The sequence below is a fragment of the Mesocricetus auratus genome, unplaced genomic scaffold (assembly GCF_017639785.1).
Source record: "Mesocricetus auratus isolate SY011 unplaced genomic scaffold, BCM_Maur_2.0 Super-Scaffold_100030, whole genome shotgun sequence".
NCBI lineage: Eukaryota > Metazoa > Chordata > Mammalia > Rodentia > Cricetidae > Mesocricetus > Mesocricetus auratus.
In genome coordinates this window covers 6,156,805-6,169,867 of record NW_024429211.1, presented here as the reverse complement: position 1 = coordinate 6,169,867, position 13,063 = coordinate 6,156,805, and the positions used below count along the sequence as shown (strand labels likewise).

At 42.9% G+C, this 13,063-nt stretch overlaps 1 protein-coding gene across 2 annotated transcripts in view; it reads left to right on the top strand.

Annotated features, from left to right (window-relative positions):
- The window catches only part of Gabrb3 (gamma-aminobutyric acid type A receptor subunit beta3), a 251,789-nt gene that overhangs the window by 202,404 nt on the left and 36,322 nt on the right, over positions 1-13,063 (top strand). The gene's annotated exons all lie outside the window — the stretch shown is intronic.

Here is a 13,063-nt window from a genome sequence, read left to right as displayed (position 1 = left end):
TCTATCTGCTGCAAAAAGGAGCATCTTTCTTAAGGGTTGAGAGGTACCTTAATCTATAAGAGCTTCTCTAATGAGGATTGAGTGCTGCCTTAATCTATAGGGGTAAGATTAATACTATGCCCATTTAGCAGAATAACATTCAGGGTCTAAGACCTGTTTGGTCCCAGGTTCTTAGTCTGGTAATGGTAACAGACCTGAGTTTCCTCTTGTTGAGCTGGCCTTAAGCTCACAATATAGTTAGTTGTCTTATCCCATGATTCTCTTGCTATTTACACCAGGGGTATATTTGGCAGGGAGGTCATTATTGTAGCTTGCACTGTTTACGATTGGGAAAGATCCATGATTACTTTTATACTCTAGTGGTATGCATAGTATCTTTCAGCACTATGAAAGTTAGCCAATGGAGATGAAGCTTCCAGGTGAGTACCAGCTTGTTTTCTCCAATGTTCTACGACTCCATGTATTTGGTGTATTGGAAAAAATGAGAGCAAGTTCTGGAGAGTAACAAGTAACGCTGGCTAGCCTGTAAAGTTTGGGTCTATGGGAACACTTCCAACTCCAAAAGAGAAAGGTCATTCCAGGCACTAGGCTCTTAGTTACTCTGTGGTTTCTAGTAAGTGCATTGTTGCTCTGTACAATGTAACACCATCGTCCTCCTTGGTGTGTGTGTGAATATTAGGAAGCTTCTACAATTTTAGATTTCTATTTTTTTCAGAAGGAATTTAGTATTATTTATCCCTCCCCACATTCTCTCCTTTACCCCAACTTCCACTCAAAACCTAGCTTGAGCTTTCCCGTTCCACCATGCCTTTAACTTCATTATATATATATATATATATATATATATATATATATATGTATATGTATATGTACATGTACATGTACATGTACATGTATATGTATGTATATGTATCACTATGTTCTATCTCCTGTGAAGGTGCTCCCTATGGCCCCTTACCAAAAAGAAATACACATATCTGACAAATCAAAGCTAGCAGCCATAAACAGGAGAAAACATGGGATGTTAGTCTTTCTGGCCCTAACTTTCCTCAGGAAGACTAATGATTCCTAGCTCTACCCATTTACTTGGAATTTCATAACTTTGTGTTTCTGAGCAACCAGATAGCATTCACCAGTGACAATACACCCCATTTTCACTATCCATTCATTAGCTGATGGGCTTCAGGCTGCTTTCATTTCTTGGGCATTATGAGAATAGTGATCAACATGGATAAGCAGTTGTCTCTACAGTAGGTGACAGAATCCTTTGGGTACATGTCCTAGAGTGCTAAAGCTGGGTCACGTGGTGAATCTTTTTCTCGCATTTTGAGAAATCTTTTTTTTTTGTTTTGTTTTTTTGTTTTTTTTATATATCATTTTTTATTTTAATTTTAAGTAGCTTGTTTTACATGTCAATCCCAGTTCCCTCTCCCTCCCCTCCTCCCGCACTCCCCTTCCCCCCCAGCCTCCCAATCTTTAATCTTCTTTGTGGCCACATGAAGTTGCTTTCTCAACCATCAGTGAGCAAATGTTCCCTTTTCCCAACATGACAGCATTTTTTTTTGTCCTTAATAGACATTCTAATTGAGGTAAGATGAAATCTCCAGTAATCTTTAATCTGGATGTCCCTGAGGAGTGAGAATGCTGAACATTTCTCCATAATGTTTCTCAGCCGTTCATATTTCATCTTTTGAGAGTTCTGTGTTTAGTTCCATGCCCCACATTATTTAGGCTGTTTTTGCTTGGTTTTTTTTTTTTTTGATGTTTAGATTCTTGAGTTCTTTGTGTGATATAAATACTAACTCTTTGTGTCATGTGTAGCTAGTAGAATGTTTTTCCCCATTCTGTAAGCTGGTGATTTACTTGGATGACGGTGTTCTTTGCTGTACAGACACATTTTAGTTTGCTGGGACCCCGTTTTCTAAGTGTTAGGTCTTGATGCCTGCACTATCAGGGTCCTATTCAGAAAAGTTTCCTCCCGTGCCAAGAAATCTGGTTGAATTTCCTACATTGTCCTCTGTCAGACTAAGGTTATCAGATCTTCTCTTAAGACCTTTGATCCATTTGGAGTTGAGTTTTGTGAAGGTTGAGAGATTAAAGAGGTATCCCGTTTTATTCTTCTACACGGTAGTTATTAAGTTTGACAAGTACCATATTTTTTGAGGATGCCGTTTTTTTTGGTTTGTTTTTATTTTTTTTCCCTCACATGTGCATTTGTGGTCTCTTTATCAAAATTCATGTAGCTTTAGGGATGTGGGCTTATATGGGAGTCCTCTGCTCTATTCCATTGTTCGGTGAGTCGGTTTTAGGTTAGTTCCATGCTGTTTTTATTACTATAACTCTATAGTATAACTTGAAACATGGGATGACTTTTGTTTTTGCTTTAGTGTGTGTGTGTGTGTGTGTGTGTGTGTTTGTGTGTGTGTACCAGAATTAGATTTAATTTCATCCTAAATGCTTATCAGATTTGCTTGTGAAAGTCTTTGCCCTAAGAAGATTGCACCAACACATTAAAATGATGAAATCATTTTCCTTCAAGTTTCAGGAACAGCCGCAACACTCATTTCATACTGGGCGTACTGTAGGTGCAATTTTTTTTTGTCTGTTTTTATCTGGTTTTTCAAATGTCTGCTGTAGAGGTGCTCAGAATATCCTCTTTTTAAAAAAATACATACCACTTGCATTGTGGTCTCTTCATGTTTTCCTGTCTGCCTTGGAAATTCATGCTTTTTAGGAAAATGTTTTAGTTTGGATTTTCTAATCAATTATCATCTTGAAGATCACATTGTTTTATTATATTCTTGGTTAGTTTTTGGAATGTCACAATACTTATCTTAAGCCAGGCTATGGGTTCCAGGACTCACAAGGCAGGAGCAGTGCTCCTGCTATAACTTACTGGCCAGCGTAGGCTACAGGGAAAAGGACTGCTTTATTTTTACTTTTACAGTTTAAGCTTTGATAATCTCTGCTCTGTTTACGTGAATACTCTCCCATCTCTACAGATCTTTCTGTTAGGGGTTGGCAGTGGGGGAATGTAGACTGAAAGCCTCCGGGATTTTGTTCCCTGTACAAACATGGAAACGGATAGAGAAGCTGTCTGAGGCAATTTTGTACAGTCCCTGAAACAGAAGCCCACAGTACGTAGCAACAGCCCAAATGCACAACTGAGAAAAACCATATTCAGGAGGATGGTTTGGGCACAGTTAGCTTTCTAGTTCTCAAATGCTCTTTGGCAGGAGTTGAGAACATGGCATCCTGTTTCCTAGTTCTTCCCTAACATCAGAGGGAGGGGATAAGACCTGTGTTTTAAATTATCAAGTTATATTCTAAACTGCATGTGGGATGCTTACAGAACTGGAGAGAAGAGGACTCCATTCTGTATAATTCAGAATATAGCTGAGGAATGAGATTGGCCCTGCCTGTAAAGGCTCCAAAACGACAAGGATGCTCAGATGCCCTTACCGAGGACATGAAGTAAGCCAGGAAAAGTACAAAGTAAAAGCTGGAAGAAAATGAAGAAATTAGAAAAAAGGCATTCCTATACACAAGGGAATTTAAAAATTCATAATCATTTCTAGGAAAGGCATATGGTCCTGAAAAGTTCTGAGAAACCTCCAGTTTTGTTTAGGACTGATGCCTTGGTACAAAGCAAGCTTAGCTACACGGCTGCAGCGTGCTCCACTGCATACCCAGTCTTCAAAGACTGAGAGAAGTGGTGACAAGGAATGATCTGATTTGCACTCGCCACACTAGCGTAATCAAATTTAAAACTTGTAGCATAAGGCCCTGCAAAGAAGGGGAAAAATATGTTCACCTCAAAGGAAAAAAAATGAATTCACAGCTACTTAGACATTAACTCTGCTAGATAAAGCTTCAAAGCACCCATCTTAGCACTACAGATAAGGGACAAGAGGAAGGATGAGCTAAGGACTGAGAAGGTGGATGACTGTATGTGGATGAGAAGCACAAAATGCACCAAGAAATAGAAATCATAAAAAGAAATCTGAAATTCTGAACACCATGGGCATAATAATTACAGTGTTCAATTCACTAACAGAGTTTGAACACAGAGAAGAAAGACTACATGGACTTGAAATAAATAAATTCGGAGATAGTTTGTTTCTGTTTACTAGACCTGCTTTAAATGAAGTGTTCAAGTGAGTGTTCAGATGTTTAAAGGAAAAGATACTGGACATTGGTGTTAAGGTTTGTGGTACTGTGATGCTGTCCAGAAATGATGAATGAAAACCAGTGTTACTGGACGCTTTGTAACTCCAGTTTTTAGTTTTTATTCACTAAAAGACTTAAATGATGACTTTGCAGACTTGGCTGGCGGAGGCAGGAAAATCACAAGCTTTGGTTATGTTACAGCAAGGTCTAGGCAGGCTTTGACTACATAGCAAAGCACTGTCTCACTGCCACCCCCCCAATACATATGAGTATTCATAATCCATGTTACTAGCACAAAGTGCTCAGAGACACAGTTTGCAAAGCTGTTTTGTAAGGGGAGCTGAGCCGACTGAAGAGTATGTGTTAGAGCAAAATATATCGTTACAATTTAGGATGTTAAAGCTAATATGCATGATGACCAAAAATAATATATCTGTGAAAAAGCTGCAAAGGAAATGAACGGGAAATCAAATCATGCTAACAAAGCCCACTAAACAACAAATACAGCAGATGAAAGGAATGAGGGAAGGAAAAGCTCCCAAATGCAAAGGAAGCAGGCAGTATTGCTGTAGAAGTCCGTCCTTTCTCGTTACTAATTGCTCTAATTGCTCCAAATTCAAATACGCTGACCTAATCAAAAGCTGGAGACTGACAGAGCAGAGCGTCTAGGAATAATTCGGCATCTAATTAAACACCGTCTACAAAAGGGAATCCACAAGCAGAGACCGGCACAGATACCTAAGCGCAGGGATCAGAGTCAAGATCTACGGAAGTTGGAAAGTGAAAGGGTGAAAATCTCATCCCGTACAAACGGCGGCGGAAGAAGACGTGAGGTGCCGGTGCTGCTGTGAGAGAAAACCAACTTTAAGAAAAAAAAAAAAACTGCAGCCAAAGTCGAAACGCTGGACATCGATTAAAGGGCCACCGAGAAGATGTAACAACCGTAGACGTAATTAAACCTCAGAGTGACAAAACATAGGTACCACCAAAAGGAACGGAGAAAGAGCAGCCATACCAATCCTCGGTGGCGAGTCCTGAGAGGAATTTATCCAGTTAGACCTTGTAACCGAAAAGGAGAATCTCCTCCCATCCGTGACTTGAGGGAACTGAAATAAGGAGGCGTGGCCGCCAAAGGCTCCCGCAGGAAGCCTATGATGGAGTGAAGCAGCTTGGAACAGAAGAGCAGTGACACACTACCCAGAAGGGGCCAAAACCTTTCCCGAGGGCGCACTCCTCCTGGCCCAGACTCACAGGGAAAGTTTCGGTGTGTGCCTTTCTTTGTCATGCACTGGGCGGCTGCAACCTCCCCCCCCCCCCCCGTGGGCCTAGAGAGTTGAGATTTCTTGCTGCAGGATTTAGGAAAACTTTTGTGTTATAAGGCAGAAGGGAGGGAGGGGAAGATCTCTGTGCTGCCACTGCAGGCTTCCCTGTTATGAGTTTTTCAAAAACGATGGCGCGCTTGCAACATGTCAGACACCAAGTGTAAGCTTACATGCTCGTGGGGGTAGGGAGGGAGGAAAAAGCTGTTCATGAATAAAAGCACATGGATACAGGATAAATAAAATCATCAATACATCTTTTTTTTTTATAATGGGGTGTAACCCAAAACTGAGTATTTTGTAATGACCAACAAAGACTCAAATAACTAAAATCAGATGTTTTGAAGGATGGGGATTCCCTAACCACTATTTACAAACAAGAGAAACTTAAGTTTATGTGCTATAAGATTATACAAATTGGATGACATGAACACAATTTTTTAAGAAACACAAAACCTAACAAAATGGAATCACGAATCACGCAGAGGACAGAAAATATGAGCTTCTCAAAAGTGAAAGTTCCATACTGGACGGGTTCACTGGTTCATTCCACCAAACAGTGAAAACAGGGAAACTAACACTAGTTAATTAAAGGTTTTGCAAAATACAGAAGAGGAGAAGGGCTCTTCCTCACTTCTCACTCGGTCTGTGAGGCCAGCAGTATGGCTGTACCAAAGCCAGCACAAAGGGCTACAGGAGCCGACAGGCAGCATCCCTTATGAACACTTACGCAAAGTCCAACAAAGTATTAACCATCCAAAACCAGCAACCTAAGTCTTAATCAAGTCGCAAAATATTGTGAAATAATCTCACATGAAAAATCAGTGCAATATAGTGCACAGATAAAATGAAAAAAGTAACACACATGATCATTTCAATTCAAGCAGACCAAACCTCACGAAATGTAACTCATTTTCCTGATTAAAAACTTGCAGTGTACAATGAGTAAAACTTGATTGGGTGGTTTTATGGCGTGTGAAACGCATAAGATCCTAAGAGTGAAAGACTGAAATTTTCTCCCTGAAATCAAGACTATGATACTCACGTCACTGTACAAAGAATGGCATACGCTTGCATATTCAAAGACAAACAATGACCATGTGTAAAAGTCGAAGAACTGTGTGATTACTCCTATCTTTTGTAGCAAAACATGAATTCAGCAAAACCGTGGGAGACAAAATGAACAGGTGGAAGCCAGCAGTATATCTACGAAACGGAGGAAGGGTCCCACCCCTTTATCCGCCCTCATCCCGATGGGGGGAACCCACAGAGAAACACTGACCTGAGTTCACAGAAGCTCGTGGATGCTGTAACAAGTCAGGGAGCCTGCATGGGACCCACCTGGGCCTTCTGCATGTGAGTGACAGTCGTGTGGCTTGGTCTCTTAGTAGGGCTTCCAACAGAGAGCAGGGTCTCTCCACGGGGTTTCGCTGGCTCTTGGTCATCTGCTCCCATGCTGGATTACCTGGCCCTGCCTCAGAGTGACGGTTAGGAGGTAGGTTCTGCCTCAACTTGATGTGCCCTGCTTTGCACAAACCCATGAGAGGACTGCGCCTTTCTGAATGGAGGTGGAGAAGGAGTGGATAGGGAGTCGGGTAGACGGGAAAGAGGAGGGGATGGGAAGAGAGGAAGGAGGGGAGCCTGCTTGGTTGTAAAATAAATGAAAATAGAAAAAGAGAGAGAGATGAGGGAAAGGGGTCGGGGGAGGGAAGAAAGCAGATCCATTCAGATCATCACCTAACAGGACAAAAATGTTTTTTAATGAGGCTTAACATTTATGTTAATTGAGTGTAAAGTGTGTGGTGTGTGGGGGTGTGGTGGTGAGGGGGGTATGCTGGTACATGACTTCAGGTACCTGCAAAGTTCAGGAGTGTTGAATGCCCTGGAGATGGAGTTTATGGATGGTTGTAGGCCACCTGGTACAAGTGCTGGGAACTGAACTCTGATCCTCTGTAAAAAAGCAGGGTGCCCATCTCTCCAGCCCCAAAGCCCTATCCCAGGCTACTCTCAACTCCTGTGGGATCCTCCTGCCTCTGCCTCTCCTTTGTATCCTACACATGGGATCCACCACGGCCTTCACGTTTGCCTTTTAAACATGTTTCTCTAGGTGGTCCAGAATGACCTCAGACTTCCTGTCTTCCTGCCTCACATTCCCGATTGCTGGGGTTACAGACATGTCACAATGTGGTGACATCTTAGTCACAGAATGAAAGACTTAGGCACTAAAAAAACGATGATGTGTTGTTGGTGAGTCTGAAGGCACGTAGCTGAAAAGAACATGCTGTATCTTGGATTGAAATGTGTATTGTCAGATAACAGCCATCTCCACATTCAGCATAAGCCCTGTCAAAACACGACAGCATTGTATTTATAGGAATGGAGACTCCTACTATAATTCCTTACGGGACCTCAAGTGACTGCAAATGTCTGAAGTAACCTTTAAAAGGAAGAAGGATGGCGGCCTCACAGTTTCTGATTTCAGAGTTTGCTACAAAACTATGTTAATCAAAACAAACCACTTGTTGTAATGACAGACACGCCTTCTAGTAAAACAGGATGATTTCTATTTCAGAAGTAAACCTTGACATAAGTGAAACTATTTTAAATTTATTTTTTGTTATGTTATGGGGGAGTATTTTTTCCTGCATGTTTCTCCATACTCCATTTATGTACAGTGTCTAAGGAGGCCAAAAGAGGATGTTGGGCATTCTGGAGTTGGAGTTACAGACAGCCTTGAGCCACCATGTAGGTGCTGGGAATTGAACACAAGGTCTACTGCAAGAACAAGTACTCTTAACTGCTGAGCCATTTCTCCAACTCCAGGAAATGAATTTTGACAAGGATCCCAATTGTTTATTCACAGGATAGAAGGACGTTTTCTTAAGAAATGATGCTGGGAAATACTGGGAAACATATGGGAAGGAGCGACTCTAGAACTACAGAAGTCAATGCAATGGATCCAGTTTTTTTTAGGATTTCTTGAATTTATTCTATGTGCATTCATGTTTTGCCTGCATGTGTGTCTGTGTGAAGTTGTTGGGTCCCATGAAACTGGGATTACAGGCAGTTATGAGCTGCGATGTGGGTCCTGGGAACTGAAACTGGATCCTATGGAAGAGCAGCCAGTGCTCTGAATTGCTGAGCCATCTGCCAGCCCCAATGGATCCAAATATTAAGACTTAAAATTATACAACTCTTGGAAGAAAATAGAAATGCCTCCATGACTTTGCACATGGCACTGAATTTCTCCTCAAGCCAGAGGAGAAGTGAAACAGAGAGGTTGGGTAACTGCAATGTTCAAGGAAATCTGGGCATCAAGGGACACAGATAAGCATCCCCCGAGTACCGTAGTTAGAGCAACATAGTGGGGGCAGTGTGCTTTTAGACTCACCCACAGGTATCTTAATCGGATCAAGAGTGCAGGAGGGATGCAAACTGCCTTCCATATTCTTCCAGACTTTCCTGGCTTTTCTCTAGCGTGTTGAGCACCAAGAATTCCTTGGTGTTGGGTCCTGGGTAGTCACTTTCCTAGGAGGGCATTGGGGGACACCATGCTCTTCATTTTGTCTGGTTTGTTCCTTTATGTAGCTCCGCCCTCAGATCATTTACAAATGGACAGGAGAGACGTTAGCCTGTCTCCTCCTCCAGGAGTGACTCCTCCTCCCGAAGTGCACAAAGGCACTGTCTCTGTTGCTTCAGTGCAGTAACAGATACCTATGTTTTAGGAAAAGACTCCACTGAGGAGCAGTTACTGACTACTGCCCCACGGTAGTGTAACAGGCACCTATAGAAACCTTAATGCACACGGTCAAAGTGTGCAGTGCTCATTTTCCTGGGGGAGGGTAACAAGTATGTCTGCTGGTCTTGACTAACTCCCCCGCAGGCTGAGTATGAGTGGTCACCAGATAGCCCAATGAGGTGGTCTCAGAGAAGTAAGTGAACCTCAGTTCTGCCCCTGTGTCAATTCTCCTGGACCAGTGAATTCACCTGGCACAGCTTTCTCATGTTAGGGGAAGAGGCAAAAGAGACCAGTCACTCTTGTGACTACCAAACTGTCCTATCTACTACCCATAAGACAACACCAGTTATAGGCTTGATAAATGCCTCTGTAATAAGGCTCATCTAGGGTGTGGGGCCAGGGCTAACACAGCCTCAGTTTGCTCTGGTAATTTTCCCTGCAACCTCTTCAAGGAGTCTCCATAGCAAAAATCTTTAGACATTCCTGTAAATGTATTTCCCTATATACTCTGTAAAACACAACAAAAGGTTGGATAGCTGAATCACTGCCTTATGCGATCTCTACATTTCTCTGTAAGTACTTCCTTAAGAAGAATGTATATGTGGTCAGCCTAAGCCCCTGAGCTCCTAGACCTCCAAAAAATGACAATTGCCTCTGTTACCTAAAGCACCTGGCTTTGAGGCAGTCTGGAATGTAGATCAGTGAGAGATGACACAGGCAGCTGAAAGGGATTGGGAGTAGCGGTTGCCTGGAGATCAACAGCTGGCATGTGGTGCTGCCTCAACTACAGACAGAGATGCTTGTCTGAGTTCTGGAACACTTGTGCCGATCCATCGCTGGTTCCGTCGCTGTGACAAGGTTGAAAGCAGAGCCAAAGGCATGCTTCACTGTGGTATTCACTGAGCTGGACCTGTCCAGCTCGTGGCAGGCAGCAGATTGGATTCTGCAGGGTTTCCCTCTTCAACCAATGATTCGCAGCGGTCACTTGGTCTTGGAAGCAGTGACCCTTGAACAGTGAACCACTCTTGAAAACTGAACCCACCACAACTAAAAGGGGTCCAGGGCTCTTCCCAAGAGTGCTTGACTTCACCGGTCATTGGTGGTGGCGCACACCTTTAATCCTAGCACTCGGGAGGCAGAGGCAGGCGTATCTCTGTGAGTTTGAAACCAACCTGCCCTACAGAGTGAGTTCCAGGACAGGCTCCAAAGCAATACAGAGAAACCCTGTCTCAAAAACAAGCAAACAAACAAAAAAAAGAGTGCTTGACTTCCCAAGAGTGGGCAGGTGTCCCCTGCTGACTCATATCCATCACCTCAAAGCCAAGAAGGGCCAGGATAGCTTTCTCTGCCAACAATTCCAACCCACTTTGGTCCCTTAACCTCCAAAGTCATTTATTCCGTGAACTTTTGTAGGTCACTTGCTGTGGGAGGTACTGTTCTGGTACCAAAAGATGGCTGTGGGCAGGACAGGCTAAGCTCTGACTGAATAGATTAAAACCAAAGTAGACAAGGTCCCGGCCAGCCAACAGTCAAATGGATGTACCATTTTGCAAATGGTGCAAAATGCAGTGAACTCATTAACGTGGGGCAAGGTGAGGGGAGACCACGGGACCAGAGTTCTTTGATTCGGGCTTTATTTGAGAAGGTTGGCAAGATCAGCAGCTACTCAGCCAGGAACATCACAATTAATACTCACATCTATCTTCTTCAGTATTTTGGGAGAACGTAAGAAAAAGATGCAAAGTTAAAGAAAGCGGCACAAAGATTCACTAGGGTGCACAGTACAGGCTGCCTGCATCTGAGATTCCTCTGCCTTCTAAGAGTGTGGGGATGTGCTGAGCTCCTTACATCTCCTTACCCTTGTTTTGTCATCTGCAAATGGGAATGATCATAACAAGTAAAAACGATAGCAGACTTTAAGAAGTTGGCGAAATGGTGAATGTTTAAGTACATGGCCCAGACCTAAACACAGCTAGAGCTGGCTGATGTCCTAATACAAAAGCAATTCAAAGAACACTAATAAGGAGGAGAGAAAACTAATGAAGGAAGGAGAGAGAAAAACATTGTGTATGTATATTGTTATTTACACACATTGAGAGAGAGAGAGGGAATGGGGGAGTAGATTGTCAGCTTGGTGGGGATGGATTTAGCATCTCACTGCCCAGGACGTCAGCCATTACTTTTCCCACCATTTGCCCCTGTTCCTCTGCTTTTCCCTCAGAAGTATGCACTGAAACCGGGGAGAGTCCAGTCAAGTCTGTGTCTCGGTCAAAAAGTATTTAAAAAAAAAAGGAACACCTTTATAAAAAAGTGATCTGCTGAAGATTAATACTGCAGAGAGCCTCACTGTCTTGGCATCTCTTTCTGTTTCTGTGGTAAAACACATAGACAAAACTTAAGGGGAGGGGCTTCTCTTCAGTCCGTCAGGGAGGGGATGTCACAGCATCCAGACTGACATTGCATCTGCAGTTTGAATGCCAGTGCTTACTTGGTTCTCTCTCTTCTTTCATTCAGTCCAGGGCCCCACCCACTGACAGGGCGGGTCTTCATACCCCAAGTAACCGAGTTGAGAAATCACTCACAGACCTGTTTAGAGGCCCGTCTCTCAGGCGATTCTAACTTTGGTAAAGTTGATGGTTAATGCCAACTGCCACGCTCTCCCGGTGATACCAGATTTCAATTAGTTGAAGTGTTGAAAATAATAATAAATTATTAAATTTAAATTATAAAATAAAAATTATTCCTAAGAAATAAATGCAGTTCACAGACTACAGCCAGCTGTGGCAGGGGAGTTTAATGTTGATCATTCTCTTCTCAGGACAAGAGAAGAAAGAGATAAGGGGGAAAGAAAAGAAATAGAGAAAAGAAGGGATACAGGAAGGGGGAAGAAAGACAGGAAGTTACTTATCAGGACACGGGAGATTGGGGATTATGGAGTCAGATGCCACAATGGCTTATGAAACTGGGTAAGCTCCGTTCACAAGACTTGAGCTCTCAAGTCTGCAGTCTGAAACTCTCTGCCCTACTCATTTCTGCTAGGCAAGTTTTCCTCAGTCACTCTTGTTACTTGCTTAGCCTGTGAGAGTTGAGCTAGGCTCTGCCATGCTGCAGAGCCTTGCACTCTCTCTTCCTACCCCGGCACCATCCCTTGCCCCGATCCTTCTTTCTCCTGCCAACCAACCCAGCCTGTTCTTTCTGGGATCCCTCACTTGTATGATTTCCTGTTACAGCATGCAGGTGCTTGAGTCTCATTCCCTACACTCATGGGGGTTTTCTCAGTGTTTCTTCCAAAGCAAGCAAAGCAGTGAGCACACATTCTACATTATTTCACACATTAATAGATAAAAGGATCATTGTTGCGCCAAAAAGGAAAGATCTGAATAAACCCTAGGTGGCAGAAACGGTTGTTGGAGAGGACCCAAGGCTTCCCCATCCAGTTTCCATAATTGTCGCTCGCTCAGACCCTACATAGTATCACAATGAGTGGGACAATGCCCCTAACAGTGTAGGCAGATGTACATACCTGTGTATGTGCCTTCAGGTTGTTTGGGAGAGATGAGTAAGAAAACAAGTAGTAAACCGTAATACGCTCAATTATAGGCCCTGTTCTAGCAAATAGGATGCAACTTCGGGCTAAATAATTGCATGATGACTTCGATAAAACTGTGTTTAGTTTTGGATTATAGTTGTAGTTCACTCTTCCCTTTCATTCTGTCATGTATGCACGCTTCTAAATATTGCTCCACACACCGTTAATGCACACACATTTTACTTGTCAATTTAGAACAGCCAAGGGAAGGGAAATTAAGGATAACATTGTTCTCTCGATAAAGCT